Below are 21,732 nucleotides of genomic sequence, written 5' to 3' on the forward strand. Positions count from 1 at the left end.
TTGCAGTGACTGCAAAGTCTTACAAAACTCTTCATGTCTACAACTCTCAGTGTGGGGAGTATCTTCCTGGTGAATGCTGGGTGGAACACACCCACTTCATGTCCAAACCCTAAAAGAATTCACAAATTTTGGGTCTTTTAGTGTTTTGTCTATGCTCTGGCCTATTCTGGACTTGGAGGTTTTTGTTTGGGGCTTACATGCATAATACAACATAGGTGCCTAGTGCCATTGGAGATGCCCTTAGTTATCAAGTCATCAATGTAGAGCAGACAGATATGACACAGTACATTTGGAGATGTGTGTCTTTCTGAAGTGGCATCTGGAAGCAAGATGAGATACCCTGGGGCATGTAAACGTGCGCTGTCTGCCTATGTTTGGGCACCTAAATTGCTCTTCTTTGCACAATAAAGGCAATTAAGAACCTAACGAAGAATCATGTATTCTGCTTAGCAGCCTGCCATGAAAATTTACTGCAACAGCACTAAATGCTTTTTTAGTCATCTCCCTTGGTAGAGGTAAGTTATAGGAGTTACCTTATGTGTAAACCAGGGGCCTCAATACTTCACAGAGACGAAAATAAATAACTTACAGTTTTTGAGGTGCTGAGCTACCAAGGAAATATTGTCATTAAAAATCCTAGGTAGGCAGCTCCACATCGCTATCTAGGATGTTTCAGCCCCACTGAATTGCATGGGGCTTGCAGCAGACTCAGTGCTCACTGAATTTTGCTGAATTTGGGATGGGCAAAAAAGCATTTAATAATAAAAAGAAGCATGGATGCTTCAACTTGTAATCCATTTAGACCTGAATTCCAAAAATTGTACAAAATTGTTATATAATTTTTGCATTGATCCCTTTGCCAAGTCTCTTCCCCCTGTTATTTTTGATGCTGGCTAATTTTAAACAGGTTCAAAAAAGGGTAGAATACTGAAAGATGTTTTCCTACTAGTTTAATGGAAATAAATATCAGGATAAAGGAGAAATTTATGACTCCTCTGAGGAAGGCACAGCTCAGTCATTGTAATCCTCTTTCATAGCAACCTCCTGGCTAATAAGTCATGCACATAACACGTTGGCCAATTCACATGGACCCAGCTCCAGATGACTCATAGTGACTGGTTTCTTCTTCCCAGTGGGTACATTATAAGTGCCTGTGGACAAGCTGGGGTGAGAAGCAGGACAGGAATAGGAGCTACAATATAGGTCCGTGTTTCCAGGCCTCTTCTATTTCTCTGCTCATGTACCATTTTATTTTGTTATAGATTCAGCAATTACTGTCATGTTTCCTCATAAATGTTCTCTCACGGAATATACTGTATTTACTTATAAACAGTGAATATTCTTCCATGATTTAAAATGTAAGCCTACTCTCAAAAACGCATGTCATGCATGAGCTACTCGGCTGTGAAGGCAGGCTGAGAGTTTTTCTACGTAAAAGCACTGTTATTCTTAGTGCTATATGAATTATCTTTGGTCTGATGTATACCACACATATGCTTATAGAAGAGAAAATTTCTGAAGTTTTTCAGAGATACTCAAGGTATATTTTCTTTCATGACCCATCTCTAGTTGCTAAGATTATATTTTTCAAAATTGTCCTGAACCCGTTATGTCTTTTTCCAGATTTATACTTCAGCCAATGAATATCACTTATAAAATTGTCTTTATTAGATAAATTAGTCATACCTTGCCAGTTATTAATTAAAAAAGAAGCAGAATTTATTAAAATTAAAGTCTTTACTGTTACTGACTCTGTTAAAGCTGGAAAAGCAGAAAAATTCAGTGGTCAGGTCTCCCTCATGACTCTTGCAATGCTGTAAGAGATACAGTAAAAATCTATGAAACACTTCATTAAAAAAAAAGTAAGTTATATGTTTTACATTCAAGAATGTTTTCATTATTCTGTCATGCTGCTTCCTACTCTTCTTCAGTTCACTTTAGGCCAGAAAAGTTTAATTTCTCTGTTGGCACAGAAAGAGAGCTAGCCTGTCAGTGAATGTGCACGATGAATCTCCAGGGAAGGGAATGCAATTATGTTGAGTAAGTTTGTTTTTTATTGTTTTACTTTATTTGTAATAAATACAAAAGTTTATGGTGCCAAAGGACCGCAGTACAGTTGAGTAAAGATTGATTACGAACAATAAAAGAAATAGAAAATATCACTGGGATATATACTGAGCCTCTGTTTTTTTCCTAGTTGCTATAGTAATGTTTGGCACCTTGCTTAGTTATTCCAGCAAGCTCTCTCATGCTACTTCCCTGGGAGATGTGTCAGTTCAGGAAGACTGAGAACAATGAGTCTGCCTCGGATCGGGAGATAGACCTCATTAGTTTTGAGAATTAGACACAATACCTAGCACAGACACGGGTAATCAGCATACAAGCATGGAGAGGAATCCTAGGATGCTTTTAACGAGGCCACCCATCCTGGATATTAGATTGCTCTTCTGCACTCCAAAGACAGCTGGTTGTAAGGCTGGTGGGTAACCCTATTGAAACTGTCATCCTAATAATAGGTGCTCATGTTTAAGCCTAGACTAAACCAGCTCAAAGGCTTCTACAACTCAGGGGGAGTTGCACTGGTATTCAGAGGACCACAGAAAAAGGTAAGTAACAAAAGGCTGGGTTTTGATACTAAATCAAGTCTTTGAAACATTTTTGCTCTGATAAGTGCAAGTTCTAGAGGACTTAAACAGGAGCAGCTGTTTGCAGGTGCTGGTCCTTTCCTCTTGTTTTTTCACTGTCAACTAAATTGTCAGTGTTTCTGCTGTTCTGGGAAGAATGAGAAAAAAGTGTCATGCAGCACTGCCACTATTCTCAGTTTTCCTGCTTAACTTGTGGACTAGATATTTTTTCTTAATAACCGAGCCTTTGGCCAACTCAGTGAGGATATCAGGTATTTTACAACAGATAAGGCATCTGCCAGTTTCTCTGTGCTGTAGAGAAGCATCCCCCCACCCCCCCCCCCCAGCTTGAATTAAACTGCTGTAGACTTTGAAAGCTGAATATTAACAAAAGCTAAGGTAGTAAAAAAAAATATCTTTTAGGTCTTGTTGTTGTTTTCTTGCTGTAGTTTTTCATCTGATGACTGAGGTCTTACAGTTTTGGACTCTGCCATTGGCCATACCCTGTGAATTCATATTTTTTGAAGTTCCTTGGCAAGTTGACAGGAAGATCAGTGAGGGAAAAGGGATTTTGGAGCTTCTGCTGTCAGAGGTGGCCACAGTTCACTCCTTCCTTAAATATCTTTCACTCCCTCTTAATATTTTTTGTGTGTGTACACAGACCTGCCTGGAGTCCTAGTGCATCTCTTGAGAGTGCTGTATTTATAATAATTGCATTATAACTCTACATTAATTAACACCATGGATGTGAAAAGTTGAGAATCTGTGAATTTACAAATGACAGTTTCCAAATAGATCATTTTTGTTCTTGAGAAGCATGTGCTCAGTCAGTAGGAAAGTTACAGTTTGGTAAAAAAGATTGCTTTGGATTTCTCCATGAAGGGCCTAACCAAAGGTGTAGGGAGCAGTTGAACTGAAACCAGAGATTTTAGGTCGAGCTCACATTGCTTTCCGAGTGTCATTAATGATAATTTTGTGATCTGGGAACTGTTTTTAAGAATCTAAGTTCCAAGAATCTATTATAAACTTTGTCAGGAACCATGACAACCCCCAAGGTTTCCGGAATGCAAAGCTGACTTTAACTTGGACCCGTCCACTCGGATCTCTTTATTTTGGATCTGGTTTATGTTGTGCTGACTTTTTTCTCATGCACATTTGCTCATTAGGGGTAGTCGGTCAACGGATTAACACAAGAGCTTATGAAGTCTAATGTAAATGACAACTTTTTCTTGCAATGATTTCAGGTGGATGTGCTCCATGATATAGCTGCCCCATGACCAAAAGGGTATTAGTATTGGTAAAAAGAAAAAATGACAAGAAGGTGAGGTCGGGCTATCTGGTGGTGCAGCACAGACTGTGAAGTCTAGTTACATAGAACACTGCAAAGAAAATGATCAATGAAGACTAATAGGAATTAAACTGAGTAAGAGGTCACATGGAAGAAGCTTTTTTCACTTGGTGAGGGTGATAAAGACATTGCATGGGAAATCAGTTGTATAACAAGTTGTAAAATGAAGGTTATCTTACTAGCTGTGTAAGGGAGGAGAAGGAGTTAGAGAAATGTTTCATAAGATAAAGCACTGAGGAGTGGACTATAGTCCTGACTGCTCCAGGTCAGCATTTCTTAACCTGGGAGTTGCTAGAAACAGCCATTGAGGGACAAAACACCTCCTGTCATCCTAAACAGCACTTACAAATTGAGGTGGAAAAGGTTTCTTGACAGACTGAAAGGAAGTAGTATCTCAGAAGTTGATCAAGTCCCAGTGAGTGCTTCAAAGTACTGAAGATGCTGAGATGTCCTATCTGAACAACTTTATTTTGTATGCTATTTGTTTAGGCTCCCTCTTGCAAAATGAGTACCCATTTGTTTTGATAAGGACATACTCCTGCAGAAGGAGATGGTAAAGCAATTCAACCAAAGTGTTTTGCTGAGGTGGAATGGGCTTACAGTTCTAGAAAACCAGGGGAACTACAACCGATTTAGGGGGCCTCATCTGAAAATTTTAGGTTGAAATCCTTGCCAAAGTAAACTTGTACTGGACTGGAAGATGAAGAATTGTGTTTTTACATATATTAGATGTTCAATAATTTCACAAATACCAAATCAATTATGCTATGTAGGTGTCCAAATTAACGGGGTGCTCAGGGCTCCTGTCAAGATCCTCTAATATTCTTTCTGCTTCATATGGACTGAGAGCAGTTTCAGAGGGTAAACAACACAGGGTGAACAAGGGCACAGATAAATATCCAATATCTAAAACTCAGATGCATATGCAGGATTTTCAGATCATTATAAATATAGAAATTTTACAGTATTTGCTACCTTCACCTCTTCCCTCTGCTCCTCATGCTTTTTGTGTTTGTACCTGAATAAGTACTCGTGTGTAAAGGTGGCACTGTTTATAGTCTTGGACTTCTTTTTATCTTTAATCTGGTTGTAATAGAAAGCTTTTCCTTTCAGCATTTGCTTTCTGAAGTTACACAAGTTGAACAGATGTTGTGGTTTTAATTTATTTGAAAACAATTGCCAATTACCTGCACATCTGCAGTCCATCCTGCCAATTACCAGAGCCTGCTCTTGTGCTGGCAATCAATGAAGTGCAATGTAGCCCAAGGCAGAACGCTTGCCTGTGGAGAAACCTAGCTTACTTTCGAGAAAGTGTGCACTAAATGCTAAGACTGTACCTAAGATGCACTTGGAATGCTGCTCAGAAAATATTTCTGTTAATAGTTTACTGATTTCATTAATGAAGATTTTCTGGTTAACTGCCTTCTTTGTGCTGGTGTTATGAGGGAGAGAGTCAGATCACCTGGCTGATCTGGATGGAAATCATATTCATTATTTGGTTTTTTACCTCCAAATGGTGTAAAAAAGGTCTTACTCTGTGCAGCTCTGTTAACTGTAGCTAGATCTCATAATCTGAAGGGGAGGGAAAAAGAAGAATTTGGTATGCATTCAAGAAGGGGAAGACCTGCTACAGAAGAGCACTGTGGTTAGAGTTCTAAAAAGGCATGTCAAGTCTCGACTAAGCAACAGCAGTGTGTCCTGTGTTTCAGGAAAAGGCCTAACATGGTACAAGTCAAGTCCCGCTGCCTGCACCCAAGCTGAATGATCAGTGCGTGCTATCTGACTTGAGTATGTGGATTCCCTTCTGGTGGAGGTGAAAGTACAAGAAGAAATGGTAAGGGTAAGACGGGAAGAGCAATGACGCATATGCCTGGATGTTGCTCTGACATGGGGCTGGGTACAGACATGCTTAAGGTTCTTACCCAAACTGAGAAGCTTAGGGTGCTGCTTGAATCTGCTTATTTAAGTAGAACTGCTCAGGTCCACTGGGTGTTTTGGTGACTGGAGTAAACGAACATCTCAACAGAAATGATTGCAAAAGAGGAGGGAGGGAAGTGGGGGAGGGATATCATCTGCCTAAATTTGGTGCCCAGCTTGTGTCTTCATTTCAGATGCTTAGTGGTACATGGGCACATGCATAAGATCCCCAAATTATTGGCAAAGAAGAGCTCTTAGAATTTCTCCAGAGGTCAGATGGGGACCTACAAATAATACTGGTGATTGCAGTCTTAGATTACCAACAAGAACTTGCTGTAAATTGCTGTAAATTACTGTAAATTTTAGACCTGTCCTAATGTATGTGTTTTCCCAAGAACAAAAATAAAGCTGAAGTGTAGGCAGGTAGGACTCCACAATCAGACACAGTTACTAAGCATCCAAAGATTCACAGCAGTGAACTCTAAAGCCAATGCTCCTTTTACAAACTATCTTCCAAAATTTGACTTCTGCTTGTTGCACAGCCTGTTCAGAAAAGAAACCCAGTTTGGTGACTGAATGCTTCACATGGGTTGAAATCAGCTAGCTCTGAAGTTTGTTAACACCAGTTTGGAAGCTGGGTTGTATATGCCTTGGGAGAGTATTATAAGAAGCTACAGGAGAAATTAGAGATTGTCAGCTATGTAAAGTTTTAGGAAGCTTAAGAACAGCTGGGAGGAATTAAGCTGATACTGGAGGAAGATGTAGGAGAAGGGACAGGGAACTATTGTAGGTAATCAGATCTGTCAAGGCTTTAGGTTGAGCATATTTAGTTGAAAATATTTAGTGTAGTCTGCAGCATTTGGTATAAGTGAACTGGATTATTCTTCCTGTCGTCTGAACTTTTCAGGAACCCCATATAATCTGGTAGGGCTTGTATTTGTCCAGTAGAGCTGAACAAGGTACAGAATAGGCTGGTTGACTGAAGTGAGATTTTATGTTCTATTTAGGCCTTTCCCTACAAGGATGGTGACAGCAAAAGCCTCGTTTTGTTGCCCAAACTAATACTGTTTGGGTAGGGTGGACATGTACAGGAATTATATTATCCCACTCCAGAATTAGAATCCAGTCAAGAAACTGGGAAAACACTTACTGTCAGGAACAAATGTTCTTGTATACTAGAGAACATGAATAATTATTTTTCATTTTAGCTCAAATGTATTTGAATACATTTTTATTGTATTTTATAACATCCTTAGAAGTTTTATACTAGAACCCCTGTACTCTAGGAGAAATCTCATTGTGGGTTGAAAGGTTCAACTCTGAATAAGTGGCTTGAAATTGGTTTTGATTAATTTTAAAGTGAACTGAACATCAATTGTTTCTGTAAGTCTTGCCTGAATCCTGATTATCCTTATCTTATAAGTTTTCTTTTTGAGTATATTAAACTTTCTTTTTTTTTAATTTTCAGAAAATAGTCACCATTTTTCAATATTTTTTATTTTCCTTTTGGTACCATTGCCTTCTTTTTTGTTTTATTTTGTTTTGTTTCCCTGCATGTCAGAAAAGCTTCAATTATATCAGGCTTTGAGGGGGAAAAAGATGGATCTCGGACTTTACGATAAATATACTACTTACTGCATTGCATCAGTTTTTTTCTTCACTTAATCTTTTTCCTTTTCTTCTTGCTGAGAATGCCAGATCTCTAGATGCCAAACTGTGAGTTGGTCTTATTCGCTTTAGAAAAGGCCTTTTCCACTGCGTTAGCAATAAACTGGCAGATTTCAGTTAGAGCATGTTCCATTGCCTGCTTTAGAGCTTTTCTGCTTTTCTTCCCAGACATCTGGGCTATTGGCTTAGTGAGAGAGACACTGGACTTACTGTCCTAGTAATCACAGGATTAACCACAGAACACTTTAAAAATTATTTTGCTGATGATGTAGCCCAGCTTTTCCTTCAGTGAATACTCATGGCCACTGAGAATCCATTCTTCTCATCCGCTTTTCCAACATACTGCTTTGTTTTGGCAAAGTTTATGTAATTCTTAGTGTTCCGCTGTCCACAAGGCCTGCAGTTTTACATGGGATACCGCGATGGGTCAAAGCTGTGAATTAAGCAGTATGATCCAGTGAGACAATGGGAATTTTCTTTTGCTTTAGTAAATACATGGGTTTGTTTACTCAATACCATATAAACTGCATCCAAGCAAAACTTAATTAGATGCTCTGCCAGGAAAATACTATGAAAGGAGAGGAATGGATAACAGCTGGTTCTGTCAGCTGTTGCAGTTTTCAGACATACAAAGGTAAGAGAAGTGTGACTGCTTTATTTCCACCAAAAGAGTAAACAGGTGAACAAGCATGACTTCTTCACTTAGGTTATCTTATCTAACATGACAGGAAAGAAGACAATCTTATTTGATGGTAAGTCATGTTGAAGCTCCTGTGCTGGGTCTAAATCCTTTGCAATTTCATCATATCAACAGATTTGTGACCACAGATTTTTTCCTATGTCAAGGATATTAAATAAAAAAAAAAAACAAAACAAAATTTCAACACAAATATATTTACTAAATAGGTTTCTATTGATTTTTTTAATTATCATTATTAGTTTTGTTGTTGTTCTTCATGCGGTCCTAAAATGCATTTTATTCTGGGGTGCCCAAGTCTTGAATTTTCTATTTTACATATTTTTACTACACTTAGATCTTGATGACTTTGTTTGAAAGAGCTGTTTATGTAGCAAACCTCCCCTTCCTCTCCTCCCCTAACATTCACAATGGCAGCTGCTACTTTGACTTGCTTTTTCCATAGGTACACGTTGTTGCTGCCATTCCCTGCATGGAAAGCTGTCATTTGGTTCCCAGTATGTGGTAGCTGATGAGGTTTGTGATGTTGTGCAGCTTGGAATAAGTTGGAGTATCATCAGCTGAGTACCAGCTGTGCTTTGTTACAAAGGCAATTTGTCACCTGTAAAATACTGCAACTTACCATCCCATTGCAATTTACTATTATCTTGCACAGGAATGCTCTTTATTTGTCACCTAAAAGAAGACTTTGTATGCTGAGCTTGCTTCAGCCAGTTCTTCTAGCACTGGATGGAAGAATAGAAAGGAAATGCTAAACTGTTTTCTCCTTTATATATTCTTTTAAATTACTCCAGAATTAGCACTAATTTCAAGACACCAGTAAGTGCTGTTCATCAATGAGAAGGCAAGTGGTTAAAACTGTACCAGCTCTGGTGCAGTAGTGTAAACACAGTATTGACATATTGGGCTGTTGTAGATCAGCCTCTGAGGCTGGCATAGCTGCAAATCAAACTTCTTATATTGACAAACTGGTTATCACTGAGATTACCCTGAGGATGACATCTGAGAACATCCAATGCAAACATGCTATGGTGGTCAAAAATGGATTTACTTTTTAGCTTGGCCTATTCAGTCAATCCTATTGTACTTCAATCCTGGTTTGGCTGTCACAAGCAGCCTCTCATCTGAAGTTTAATCCTTTGCTAATTAATTGTTTTCTCCCGTGTGCTTGTGCAGCTGACTCACCCTACAGTGAGGTTTTATGTGGTTCTGCAATGTGACAAATATGTTAATGCATGCAGAGCAATGCTTCCAGTCCTGACAGATATTTGCTGTGTCCATAATGTCAATAATGACAAACTTCTTGCATGCTATAAAGTACTCTGATAAGACTATATGCTACAGCTCACTGAACTTAAAGTTCATTCTGCCTAATGATCAAAACCCAAAGAACAGCTCTTTCTGCCGTTCTGTAGCAGTAATTTAATAAGGTAAAATGCCATTAAATTCAATGAGGTGTGATTAACAAATACACAGAAGCGATAAGTCCATAAAAATGTGATCTTGCACTTCGTTGTTATGTCTCAGGAGTATTTGGGTACTTTGGAGAAAATGATTAGGGAGGTGGAAACTGAACTTTTTCCAGCTTTCCTGCAAAAAAATCTCTAGCTGACATCCCATTAAAGGGCCAAGCACTACATTCACATATAGCAGCTGCATAACAGTTGCTGAGATTTTTTATTTATGACCATATGCATTTTTAATGCCAAGCACAATTTATATCCTTGGATTTTGCATATTTAAGAGAAAATGATGTTTACAAAGATTATAAAATAAAACTCAATCAAATTGTGTTTCTATGTTGGTAGAATAGCTCTTGAGGAGACAGAATGTTCCCAGAAGATGCTAAAACAAACATGCAAACAGAACTCTAAATTAGGACCAAGGCAAGAGTTCAAGTGCTTTATTTTCTTTCTGAGACAGGCATCTTAACTGTTTGCTTCAAACATACAAATCAAATAAATCCAGCAAGTTACATTGCCTTGCTGAATCACTGTCTGAAATATTATTTTAACTATGTTGGAATACAAGCTTGAGGTCCATTCAGGGTAATTCACTGTGCAGACACAAGACAAGGCTAACCCTTATATATCAGTAGAAATAAAAAAGTTTAAACATGGAAGAAAGAAATGTCTGTGTTAATGGGCATCAAATGTCATAACTTCAGCTTTATCAATGGTGTTAATGGAAATTTTTATTGTCAATGGGTGCAAGTATGGTTTTAGATGATTGTGTCTGAGTTAGCTTTGCAGGAGCAGTTCTTGAAAACCCAGTACCTCTACGCTGCACATGTGTATATATGTATGCATACAAGTATTTTGTAGACAAGAGACTGTAGATTAAATTCAGCACAGAATCAGTTTGCATGGTCAGGATTAGAGGTTAGAGGCAATTTAACCCTGTGAGTTTAAATGTATGTCTGAACTGAGTGGCACCTGACAAGCCTCACAAACATGCATAGCAGAAAAACATTAAAACAAAATAAAATATGGGAAAGTATTGCGTCAGCCTGTGAGGTCTAATGCCATTTATAAAAGAGGGTCATAAGACAGCTGCTAGCATGTTCACTCTTGCTGCATATGACCAAAAGCGTACGTACGATGATGAATCTGGGTCAGAGTCAGGCTGTCTGGCAGAAAACTGTGTGCAGCTGGGCTGACCACAGAGAAGCCATTTTCCAAAACCTGGGCTTCGCGCACAGCTTGTTGAGGGTCATGTGCTCCTGCCTTTCTCAATGGGTTCTCATGAGAGTCAGCCCCAAACTGACCTAATTAAATGTCTATGGTAGGAGGCTGCTGCCTCTGAGATGTGTCTGGAATGAGCTACTGGAGGAAATGATTAATCCTGTCTGTGAGCAGAATGTTGTTTGACATCCACTGGTTTCCTGCAGTAATGTGAGTTTGGACAACAGCAGAGGCCATAACAGGAAAGTTCTGGAGAACACTGCTGTCTGAGTGGAAGGTGGCTACAATCAGTGTTGGTGCTTCTTCCGGCAAAACTACTCATGCTCCCAAATTGTGGCATGATCTCTTAGAACAAATCTCTCTACCCTGTTGGCTGTGATTTCAGTTTACCCACAGGCAGAAAGATGGACATTCAAACGGAGGGGTAATAATTGTTCAACCCTAAAACCTCATCTGTCAATGCTCTCAAACAGAACTTTTGCATGAAAAACATTTGTTGTAGTCTGAGACAAATTAAAAGCAAACTAAACATTTTCTCTCTCTTTTGAAATGAAAATAAACGTTACCAGGATATGACAATTAGTTAATCCTGGTTGACGTTTGGATGAATATTCTTTACAGAAAATAAACCTAGTTCTTGCACTATGTTTTTAGGAACATATACAGTACCTCTTGTTTATTTTTAAGTAAAGATTTACTAACAAGTTCTGAAACTTCTCAAGGGTTAGATTAATGGTGCACTTGCCACCATCAGTGCTGTGATGGCATGTTTGGCTTGGTCTGGCTGACCTAAAGAGGTAAATTAATTCTTCCCTTCCCTTTCACCTATTATTCTGGTAAATCCTAAATCAGCAAATAGGGGAGAAGAGAAGAGCTTAACCAGACATCTAATGTAACAGATTTTTTTTCTGAGTGTCAGTAGCTGTTAAGGTTATATGAACTCTGGAAGAGCAATCCAAGATCTGACCACTTTGATGCTCTTTGCAGTTGTGAGCATGTAAAGTCCTTTGTACTTGAACTGTTTTTATGTGGCTATTGTCACTTTTGAGAAGAGAAAGAAAAAGCAAACTTGACTGATAGGAGAAGAAGGATAAAAAGAGCTACCATTTCATTGGTCTTGAAGTAGCTGCTGATGCAGGTATTCAGTACCACCCCCTGGATCAACTGCCTGCCCTCTCCTCAGAGGAAAAATGCTCCAACCCTTTGGCATGCTGGCCCTCTGCCTGATGAACTTGGTCCAGGTTAGCAAGGTCTCTCTTGTACTGGGAAGCCCAAAATTGGACATAAGACTGAATGCAATATCACCAGTGCTGAAGAGAGGGCAAACATCACATACCTTGACTTGCTAGCAATAGTCTTTCTAATGCAGATAAAGATGTGCTTGGCTTCCTTCCCTGCAAGGGTGTATTGCTGGCTCATGTTCAGCTTATTGTCCACCAGGACTCCTAGGTTTTTTTCTACAAAGCCACGGCCTGGACTCAAACTTATACTGGTGTATGGGGTTGTTCTGGCTTATTCTGTACTTCCCACTGTGAATTTAATGAGGTTCCTCTTGGCCCATTTTTCCAGCCCTTTCCTAATGACAGCTCAGCTTTCTGGCATATGAACTACTCCCTACAATTTGTTATGCTCCACAGCTTGCTGGGGGTACATTTTCTCTTGTTACCCGGGTTGCTAACAAGGTTAAGCAATACTAGTTCTAGTAAGTGTTTCAAAATGTGCCTCTACGGTTAAGAGAACTGTATTTTTGTGTTTTCTCTTATTCCTACTGTGCTTGCTCAGGCTTCTATGAAAATGAGATTTCTGTTTCACTGCAGAGTAAAGAATGGCAGCTATGTGCCCATTTGCCCCCTTCTCCCAGCTGTCCATGACTCTATAAATAGGTTGATCAATTTATTTAGCTGCTATTCTGTACCTTTAAAATGTGGTTAATGTTTCCAAAGCACTGTGAACTGATGTACTGAAAACCTGCCAAATATCATTAAATAGAGATTTGTGCTTCCGGAATTTAAAAATAAAAGCCTAATGTCTCAGATATGAAAGGAAAATCCCAGTGTGTTTATGAGCATAATTCCAATTCTAAATGTATCATTGTCAGAAAAGCCTCCATCTTTTCTCTTAGGATGGTCCTAAAAAAGCATCTCTCTCCCATCCCAGATGTCGAACCGATTCATGAGCTCTGGATGATCTTCAAAACCAAACCCAGGCCTCTGGCCAGTACTGACACACCTAACGCACAAGTTCCCTTGACCTTGAAGAGTCCTCATGACATGACCACAAGTCTGCAGCTTTTGAGGACAGCCTCAAACTGTACTTTTTCCTTCCCAAGCAGAACGCGCAAGCAGAGCGTAGGTGTGCTGATAGACTGTCAGTAAAAGCTCAGTCTCAAAGAGGAGATGTACTCCTAGTCAGTATTAGCAGGACCTTACCTCCATGCACATCAGAAGCATCAGGGTGGTTTTATATTTGATTTTGGTATTAAAGATAGTGAATGTTACTTAACAAATAGTATTGGTATCTCTGATGATTTACTGGCTTGCATGACAATTGGTAGGGCAATGAGAAAACTGTTGTAGGTTCTCTCTGTCACACAATTTCACAGTGACATGCAGTAATTGTTCAGGTAACTGGCCATGTCCCAGAATTATAGGTGGTCTCCGAGTGGTGGACTTTCTCTGACAGCTTTTCTGTCAAGTAATATGCAACCACACTAAGTAACTCTGATTCAGGAGAGATGACTTCCAATCTCAGAAATGTAGAAACGGCAAAAGGGTCATGGTGAATATTTGTTGTTTCCAATAGAGTGGCACATGTTTTGAGACAAATTTAATGATCAGCTTAATGAGAGTTAGCTGAAGTTGTCTGCATGTAAATGATGGGCTCTATGATGAGTCCTTTGTGAGAGGTACCATAGCTGGTATGACTGATACATGAATGACAAATTCCTGTGTTGGGAAAGAAACTACTGCACTGTAGGTGATGTTTAACCAACCTAATATATCATCCTTTCAACAGCCTTCTTTAGTGAGTTTTGAGTTTGTAAAGGATAATGGCAAATTACCTTCATTTCTGCTTCTTCATGCTGAAAGGCTATTTTCTGGTCATTCCTGAGGGCTGATGTGAAGAGCATAAAAGCAGTTTGCTCTGGTTTTCCATTAAACCTGTCAGAGCGACCACCTCTCTTTCATGATCTGACAAAACAGGTTTTTGAGTTCACTGGAGAATGAACTCTGGAAGGCTTGTTCAGCACCAGCTTGATGTGCAGGACAGCAGGGAGCTGCTGTATGAGTGTTGTGTGGCCAGGTCAAGATAGGTTTGCTCGTCTCTGAGCCTTCCCATGTGATTGGTACACATTGTGTCACAGACTACACCTGTAGCTTCGGTGGTAGTTAATTTATCACAGACTCACTTGAACACAGTAGGGGATGGATTGCTACTTGGTGTATTAAAAGTAGTCCTGCTTAGCTGTTCTGCTTTCAAACTTCTCTGTGTGTGTACAACTGCAGGGAAGCTATGCAAGCTGCTTACATCCTGATGGGACCTGCTTACGTACAGTGAGGCAAGACAGGCTTGCTGCTCTCTGAGATCTGTATGCGAACAAAGGAGCCGGTTCCTCTAAATTGTGTGGGTGGAAAACTGACTTTTTCCATGTCACTGAGGACTGAGTTTGTGACTGTGAGTGTGGTTGTAAGGTTGGGTGGCCAAAGTCTTTTTAAAACTTTTTCCTATTTCTGCTGGGCATAGGACTAAAAAAAAAAATCAGAGCATCAGCGAGTCACAGAATGGTTCGGGTTGGAAGAGACCTTAAGGTCATCCAGTTCCAACCCCCCTGCCATGGGCAGACACCACCCACTTGACCAGGTTGCTCAAAGCCCAATCCAGTCTTTCCTTGAACACTTCCAGGGGTGGGGCAGCCACAGCTTCTCAGGGCAGCTTGTGCCAGTGTCTCACCACCTTCACAGTGAAAGGGCTGAAAGCACCTGAAGGGCTTGCTTTATGTACATCGCTGCAATAAAGAACATTCCATTCTTTTATTTATGAAGGCTATAGGGCAAGTGAGAAATAAGTGTGCGCACACATACTCACCTATCTTCCAGTTAACAAGATAAGGAAATCTGTGCGGTAACACAAAATATTTTCATCAAGTGAAAATAATCATAGCTAGCCTGCATTATAATGATAGGCATCTACAGACTCTACCACATGTGGCCTAAGTGATGCAAATACTAAATTTGTTGAAAATATATCAATGATTTATAGGGAGAAATACATTTAAAATAGTTACAGCACTTTAATGCACTAACTCATCACCCAGGGATTGTTGTGGGAATACGATAGACAACAAAATGAGATATAGGGTAATTGTAGAGGATAAAGGTCTTTGATTTTTAGGTATTTGTTTTCTTTGTTTTTCCTTAGACCAAGATTACTCCTTTTAATACCGACTGATTCATGCGGCAAGTCTTCAGTTTTAACATCATCTTTCCATGACTCAATATCTACATCGTTTTAATATAAGGAAGTTTTGCTGTTAATACTGATTGATGCATTACTGTTATTTTCCTATATTTCATTTTCTCCCTTTCAATTTTCTTCTTTTATTCTTGTCCTTCTTAGGATATGGTCTGCATGTTTAATATCTGATATTCAGAGGAATTACATATACGCTTTTGGTTCAGTATCAGACAAGGATTGTCTGATAAATAAAGCTGGAGCTAGCTACAGTAGACCTATTTATTTTCTATCTAATTCTGTTAGTTATTACTGGGTTTGTTTTTCTGTTAATACACCCTTCTTTAGTTACTTACACGATTGCCTTGTATTTGGGAAGTTTTCATACAGCTGTTACTAGATATATCCACCTTAGTACCAACCAGGGATATTGGTAAGGACTGTTTATTTCTCTTTTATCCAATGGTACAACAGAGTAAAAATAATCTTTCTTAACCCAGCAATTCCTCCCCAAGCACATTGATTGAGAGTTATTCTTGATTGTTTCCATTCTATGTAACTTTAAAGTTCTCATCTGGCCACTCAGACCAAGAAGCAGAAAGTAGATATGTTTGAAAAGTTTCCCAGTTGCCTGATAAAATATATGAGTCACCACCTCCAGAGTGCCTATGGGAACATGGTGCAAAAGGAGCTGAACAAGGTAGGCCTTGAACAGAGGTAGACTATGAAAAACTTCTGCCCCTATCAGGAGACCCACCGGCCCTTGGCTTGTCATTGTCCCAGGCTCTGGGTGTCCAGCAGCATCTCTGCAAACCCAGTTCTTTAACTTCTTCCCAGGGGGGAGATGGTTCCTGTCAGGGCCAGTGTTTGAAATCATAATGCTATTGGTAATATCTTTGAATGAGCTAAGTTTCTTGCTTGCCTCGTTACCGCTCTCAGAAAATCAAGTGAATTGTGCAGAATATGACAGCCATATAACTGATTAATAATACTGACCATGTACCACCACGATGAAACTGGTTCTGTGTTGGTTTTGGAGTTGATCCCTCAGTTGAATCTGTACCATGATGTCCATAGGGCAGTCTTGAGAGGAGACACACTAACAATGCCCTTGCCCTATTGTATGAATGTCCACAGAAGCAACCTTTCCTCTGGAAAAACTGTATCCCAGCAAACTGTGTGCTGCAGCCAGCCCTTTGTTCCTTCCTTGGCATGAGCAGAGGGCAAAAAGTCCCTCTCAAGCCCTCTTCTGAAAAGCCTTGTGGGCTTTGGTGGGTTACCAGAAATGTTAAACGAAAATAAAAGTAACTAATCCTGGCTAATTTGAGTTGGACTTTTCAGAGCTTGTCTCTGATCCTGGTGAGGAAACACTGGAATTAGAGCTGCCTCTGTGGCACCCTTACCTCTCCTGCATAGCACAGGCTTTAAGCAAAACAGCCCCAAATGGCTATTTTCTTAGGGCACTAATTCCCCATCATCCATGAATAGTGGTTCACTCTCACAGTGAGCATCATCCTGCTTCTGGGACTCAGCACTGCTCACTATGCAGCTCCATGCTAAAAGCTATTCTGAAGGCAAAACTAGGATCTTTACTCAGAGTCTGGCCTCCTCAGATTGGTCATCAGTGGTCTGCTATGACAGTGTTTTAGGTAGATCAGTTTTCACAATTATCTGACTTGATTCCTCCAAGATAGGGAGTTATCTCTATTTTATGGCTCAGGAACTGAAACCTTTACCCAACCTAAAATGCTTACAAGTGGTTGTCACCGAGTACATAGTACCTGGACCACACATTTGCCCTGTGTGAAATATGCCTGCAATTTCTTAATGTGGAAGAGATGTAATTAGGATAAGTGGATTTTTGTGGGGATGGTGGGAGGCATCTCTGTGACAGAAAGTTTTCCTTTTTATTGTCAGGTAGGTTCCTGAGCCAAAATTAAGTGGAGCACTTGAACTTCTCAAAGAAAAGTTTCAGGTTTCTTTAGCATAGGGCAAACGTTATCTTTTCTTTCTGTGCTTGTTTTGTGAAATTTAAGATGGCTTTGGCTGGAATTTTCTGGAAATGAAAAGGAAAAAGGTGAAGTGGAAAGCAGGAATTGGCCTGAGAAAGTCTGGCACAGAGCTCAGCTCAAAGCATTTAAGTTCAACAGTGTTTTATAGGCAAGTGAAAATATGCTTTAAATCAAAGATCTTGGTAACCAAGGACATTGTCTGTTGTGTCATGTCCCATTCCCGTCCCCCCCCCTCCCCTTCAACCAGGGCGGGTTTACTTTCGAGTGAGTTCAGATTTAATAAGGATTTTGTAGCAATTATAAAAGAATCAAGCTAAGAAGAAATAGGATTGCTATTGTGAGAAGGCCAGGAAATTCAGGAGTTAAAGGTTAAAGAAATCCAAATGTTTGGAAACACTGGAATGTGATATTAGGGTCACCCAACTTGTCATTTCTCCAAGGATTCATGAGAACAGGCTGGCCCCCAACAGGACACTGGTGTCCTGAGCTTTGTCCTCTGTCACAGGCTTATGAAGTATGCACTAAGCTACCATGATTTGTTATCATTTTGTTTATTATTTGAGGTAAGTCCCATTCCTCGTATTAGCAGCCTTTTATGGCCATCTGCTTTCAGAGCCAGAAATCTCTACTCAGATTGCTGTCTTTCCAATGAAAATGTTTAACTAAGGGCTTGATTTTGTTTTTATTTTTTTATAAGTAAAGGGCTTGTTCTCAAAAACTAATTGGTCCTTTTTGCCTTTTTTGTTTTGTTTTCCTTTGGGAAACAAGATCAACAAAAGTGTAATTCTGCAGAACTGGATAAAATGTTTACATTATTTTGCACTATTTGGCTATGTTGTTGGGTTATTTTTGCTTGTTTTTCCCAAATCCAGGAAAGCTGTGCTTGTATTTATTTGGTAATTAGTCTAGCAAAAGCTAATCCAAAGTCTAGGGTGAAGACAGAGATGGTCAAATGAGGATCTTCATCCAGGAACAATATGGGTATGGCTACCGAATGTATGCCTTTGCTATAAAAGCTCTCTAAGCTGAGTGCTGGGGCACAAATATGAACAACTATCTAAGGCTATTTGGTTTTTTTTTACCTCCAGCTGGGTGGATCCTCTATTTAGTGAGTCACCCAGGAGACCCCTAAGGTAGTGCCACTGTACCAGACTGAGGTCCTTTTGCAGTGAACTGCTCTCCTGCTTACAAGTGGAAATTACAGTAATGCACCTGAAGAGAATTAGAACACCAGGTGTTGGGCTAGAGCTAACAAGTGACTTGAGAGAGTACTGAGGTCCTGTAGTGAAGTATCTGACCCACCCCAGATTTGCTCAGTTAATTTTGGTAGGCAGTTTTCTGCTTGACTCAGTTCCTCAGATGCCCAAGGCCATGCTCCTTTCCTTGGTCTGTAAGTGGTCTTATCCGAGTATTTTGGTGGTCACCTTCATACCTGTGCCTAGGCTACAAGCAGGAGCCAAGTGTTTCTTTTTTGTCTTAATGTGATTCACTGTCAAAGCCTCACAGAGACTATGCATGAAAGGGACTCGTGGCTCCTGTTTTTGAGAGATGTGGTGGTAGTGTCACTTCCTCAATGCAGCAATTTAATAATTCAGTCAGCCCTAAAAGAAGATCTGCAGTGAATCAGGTGAGTACCTATAGTCTTGAGTATCTTACAGGAGAGGACACTGAAGAACATACAGCAGAGGCACAAGTTGATATTGAATTATACCCAAGACAGAGATAAGGTTTATTAGCTTGGATATAATGCTGTACAGTGGTTGTTCTTCTGACATTGAATTAGTTTTCACTGGGCAAATCCAGGTTCTTATGGGCCATATTTGCTAACATTGTACATGTCTGTGTGACTGTGCTGTAGAGATGCTGTAGAGATGGCCTCATCTTCAAGGAGCCGCAATAAACACTTGGCTCCTTATATTTTTCCCTTGAGTGAAAAACACAAGATGAAAGTCTACAGAAATGTATAAATGGACACTATTGGGTTAATGTTCTCACTAACAAGATAAAAAAGATTAATGATTAAGGGCAAAGCATATATCCTAGATCCTCCAGTGCAGCTGTGCACTGCCAATTGGATAGCATCCCTGTGTTACATCCCTGTCTGCAGCCAAATGTATCTGTCCTCCAAAGGTCTTATCTGTCCTCTTTCTGTATCAAAATACTTGTACTTCAGAATATGAGGAACTGAAACTTACATTTGGAAACAGTAGTCTATAACCATGCTAGGCATTTTGCACTTTGGTTTAAGTTGCCAGGTTTCCTGTGACTGTCTTTAAGTTTTTGCAGTTTGACAGTGAACAAGCATACACAGAAGCACGTTTTCTTTGAGATATTATTAACAAGAATGTAGCTGATTTATTGAAGCATTCCTGCTTGATTGGTAAACAAGTTTGTTCTGCCTATAGTTTTGAATCCATTCAGCTTTTTTGTTTACAGAAATGATCCCCCAGTTTACACTTAGTCACTCATTCTATATTACTCTCCTTCAGCTATTGATATCTGTCATCATATAAATGTCACTGTGTTTTTACTTCTCTTCCTAAAATACAATGTACCTATCTACATCCATTCTGTTAAATAAATGAAATTCATAAAAGCTTTGACCAGATGATGAAATTGCTGGTCAACTTGGGTATAAACAGGTACTTCCCTTCTTATGATGGGGCCCATAAAGTGTTTGAAACCACAGGTCCAGAAGGCCTTGCAAAACCTTACCTTTCCCATCCTAATGCTCCAGTTGTTGCACTGAGCCACTCTTACCGTGATGAAAGCCTGGGACAATATCCATTGGTAGAATGCAAGAACTAGTTGGACTTTCCTGTGTTAGGATACTGCAGAAAAGCTACATTGCGATTTGACACCCACTTCACTGATATGGCCAGACTATGCCCTAACTCTTCCCTTGCCTAGATGCACAGTTTTTCTTTCCAGAAAACCAAGGACAAGGAGAGAGAATGGAGAATGTCGAGGTTTTATCCTAGACATAAGTCATGGAGCATGTGCCTCCACCTGTGAAATGCAGGGAAGTGATCCTAGCTTCCAGCATTATTGCTGCTCTGTGCTGCCTGCTACATCTGTTGAAAAAATACCTGGATCTTACAAGTTGTAGTCCAGGAAAAGGCTGATACTTGCTTACGTTATATGAACTTGTCTCAGAGTGAAAAATGTGACATTCAGAAATACAGGTAGAGGAGTGTCACTTGGTAACAATACTGTAGGGCTCTTCTTTGTATTTTAATCATGTTATTTCTGTGTTAAAGACTTGAAGTTTAGCCTTAAGCACTGAGGGAGGTAATAGGGCATCTACTTCACACCTCAGAAGTTAGTCCCAAATGGCAGCCTCCCTCCCAGTCCCCTGCGATTACTATGAGTACAGTGGAGATGTGATCAGGGCATTAGAGACACCGTTGCAGCTGTGGATAATTGAGTTTGACCATAACAAAAGCAATGTGATTACCTTAGAGCTGAACAGATAATGCACAGGGAAGAACTAGATATATTTTAAAATAAAACCATACAATGGCATCCAGGTAGGGTCAACCCAGCACAAGAAGAATACTGTATTTATGTTTTGGCATTGGTAGCTGGTGATACAGGCTAAGAAACGTTAAACCGATACCTAATATTACTTTTATTCAAACTATTTATAGCAATCACATATATAACTTCTCATTACTGTGAAGTAAAAATTCTCAGTTCCAGATTTGAATCTAGTGTATTTACTGCGGGAGAAATAAATAATTCAGTTGGCATTTCTAAAAATATAATTAGTTGATGAGTCAGAGAAGAATTTCATCTCCCTAAATGTTAAGACTGGAAGATTGGGAATATCACGATCAGTGTGCCTGACCTGTGACTCCGTCATGTCTTAGGATACTGCCTGGTAATTGCGTCACTTTGTAATTAAGCTGGAAGGTTGTTCAGACAGGACCGAATAAGGGGCCTAAACCACGTTCTTGCAATTTGCTGAATGTTATTTCACACAGCACAAACAAAAGGTGCACCCCGCAGACAAGCCTGTGTCTGGTGATTCATCATTTTCATTTAAAATTTAAGACAATTAACATTTACTAATGGGTTCATTTCTGATAACTCAGTGCACATTTTTGGAACATCATACGTATCTTTGAACCACTGATTATGTGTGTATATATTTAAGGTAATGAAACCTATTTCTATTTATGGGAATCCCAGTCTTACCAAGAACCTGTATCAGCCATGTGAAATCTGAAAATAGAAAAGAAAGCATCAGGGATAAAATGAAAAGGCATAAACTAATGAAATGCTAGACTGCAATAAAAGCTGCCATGAAAGAAGAAACTGAAACCTA

At 39.6% G+C, this 21,732-nt stretch overlaps 1 long non-coding RNA gene across 1 annotated transcript; it reads left to right on the forward strand.

The window, feature by feature from the left end:
- The first annotated feature begins 1,946 nt into the window (after positions 1-1,946).
- LOC133272775 (uncharacterized) lies at positions 1,947-21,709 on the forward strand. The gene is made up of 4 exons (XR_009744566.1): positions 1,947-2,040; positions 5,682-5,806; positions 7,961-8,200; positions 21,597-21,709. It is a non-coding gene; the product is annotated as an uncharacterized LOC133272775 (long non-coding RNA).
- Positions 21,710-21,732: the final 23 nt, after the last annotated feature.

This window comes from Pezoporus flaviventris, unplaced genomic scaffold (genome assembly GCF_033815535.1).
Source record: "Pezoporus flaviventris isolate CSIRO_AGI_PZ_B2104156 unplaced genomic scaffold, CSIRO_AGI_Pfla_v1 ptg000031l, whole genome shotgun sequence".
NCBI classification, from domain to species: Eukaryota; Metazoa; Chordata; class Aves; order Psittaciformes; family Psittacidae; genus Pezoporus; species Pezoporus flaviventris.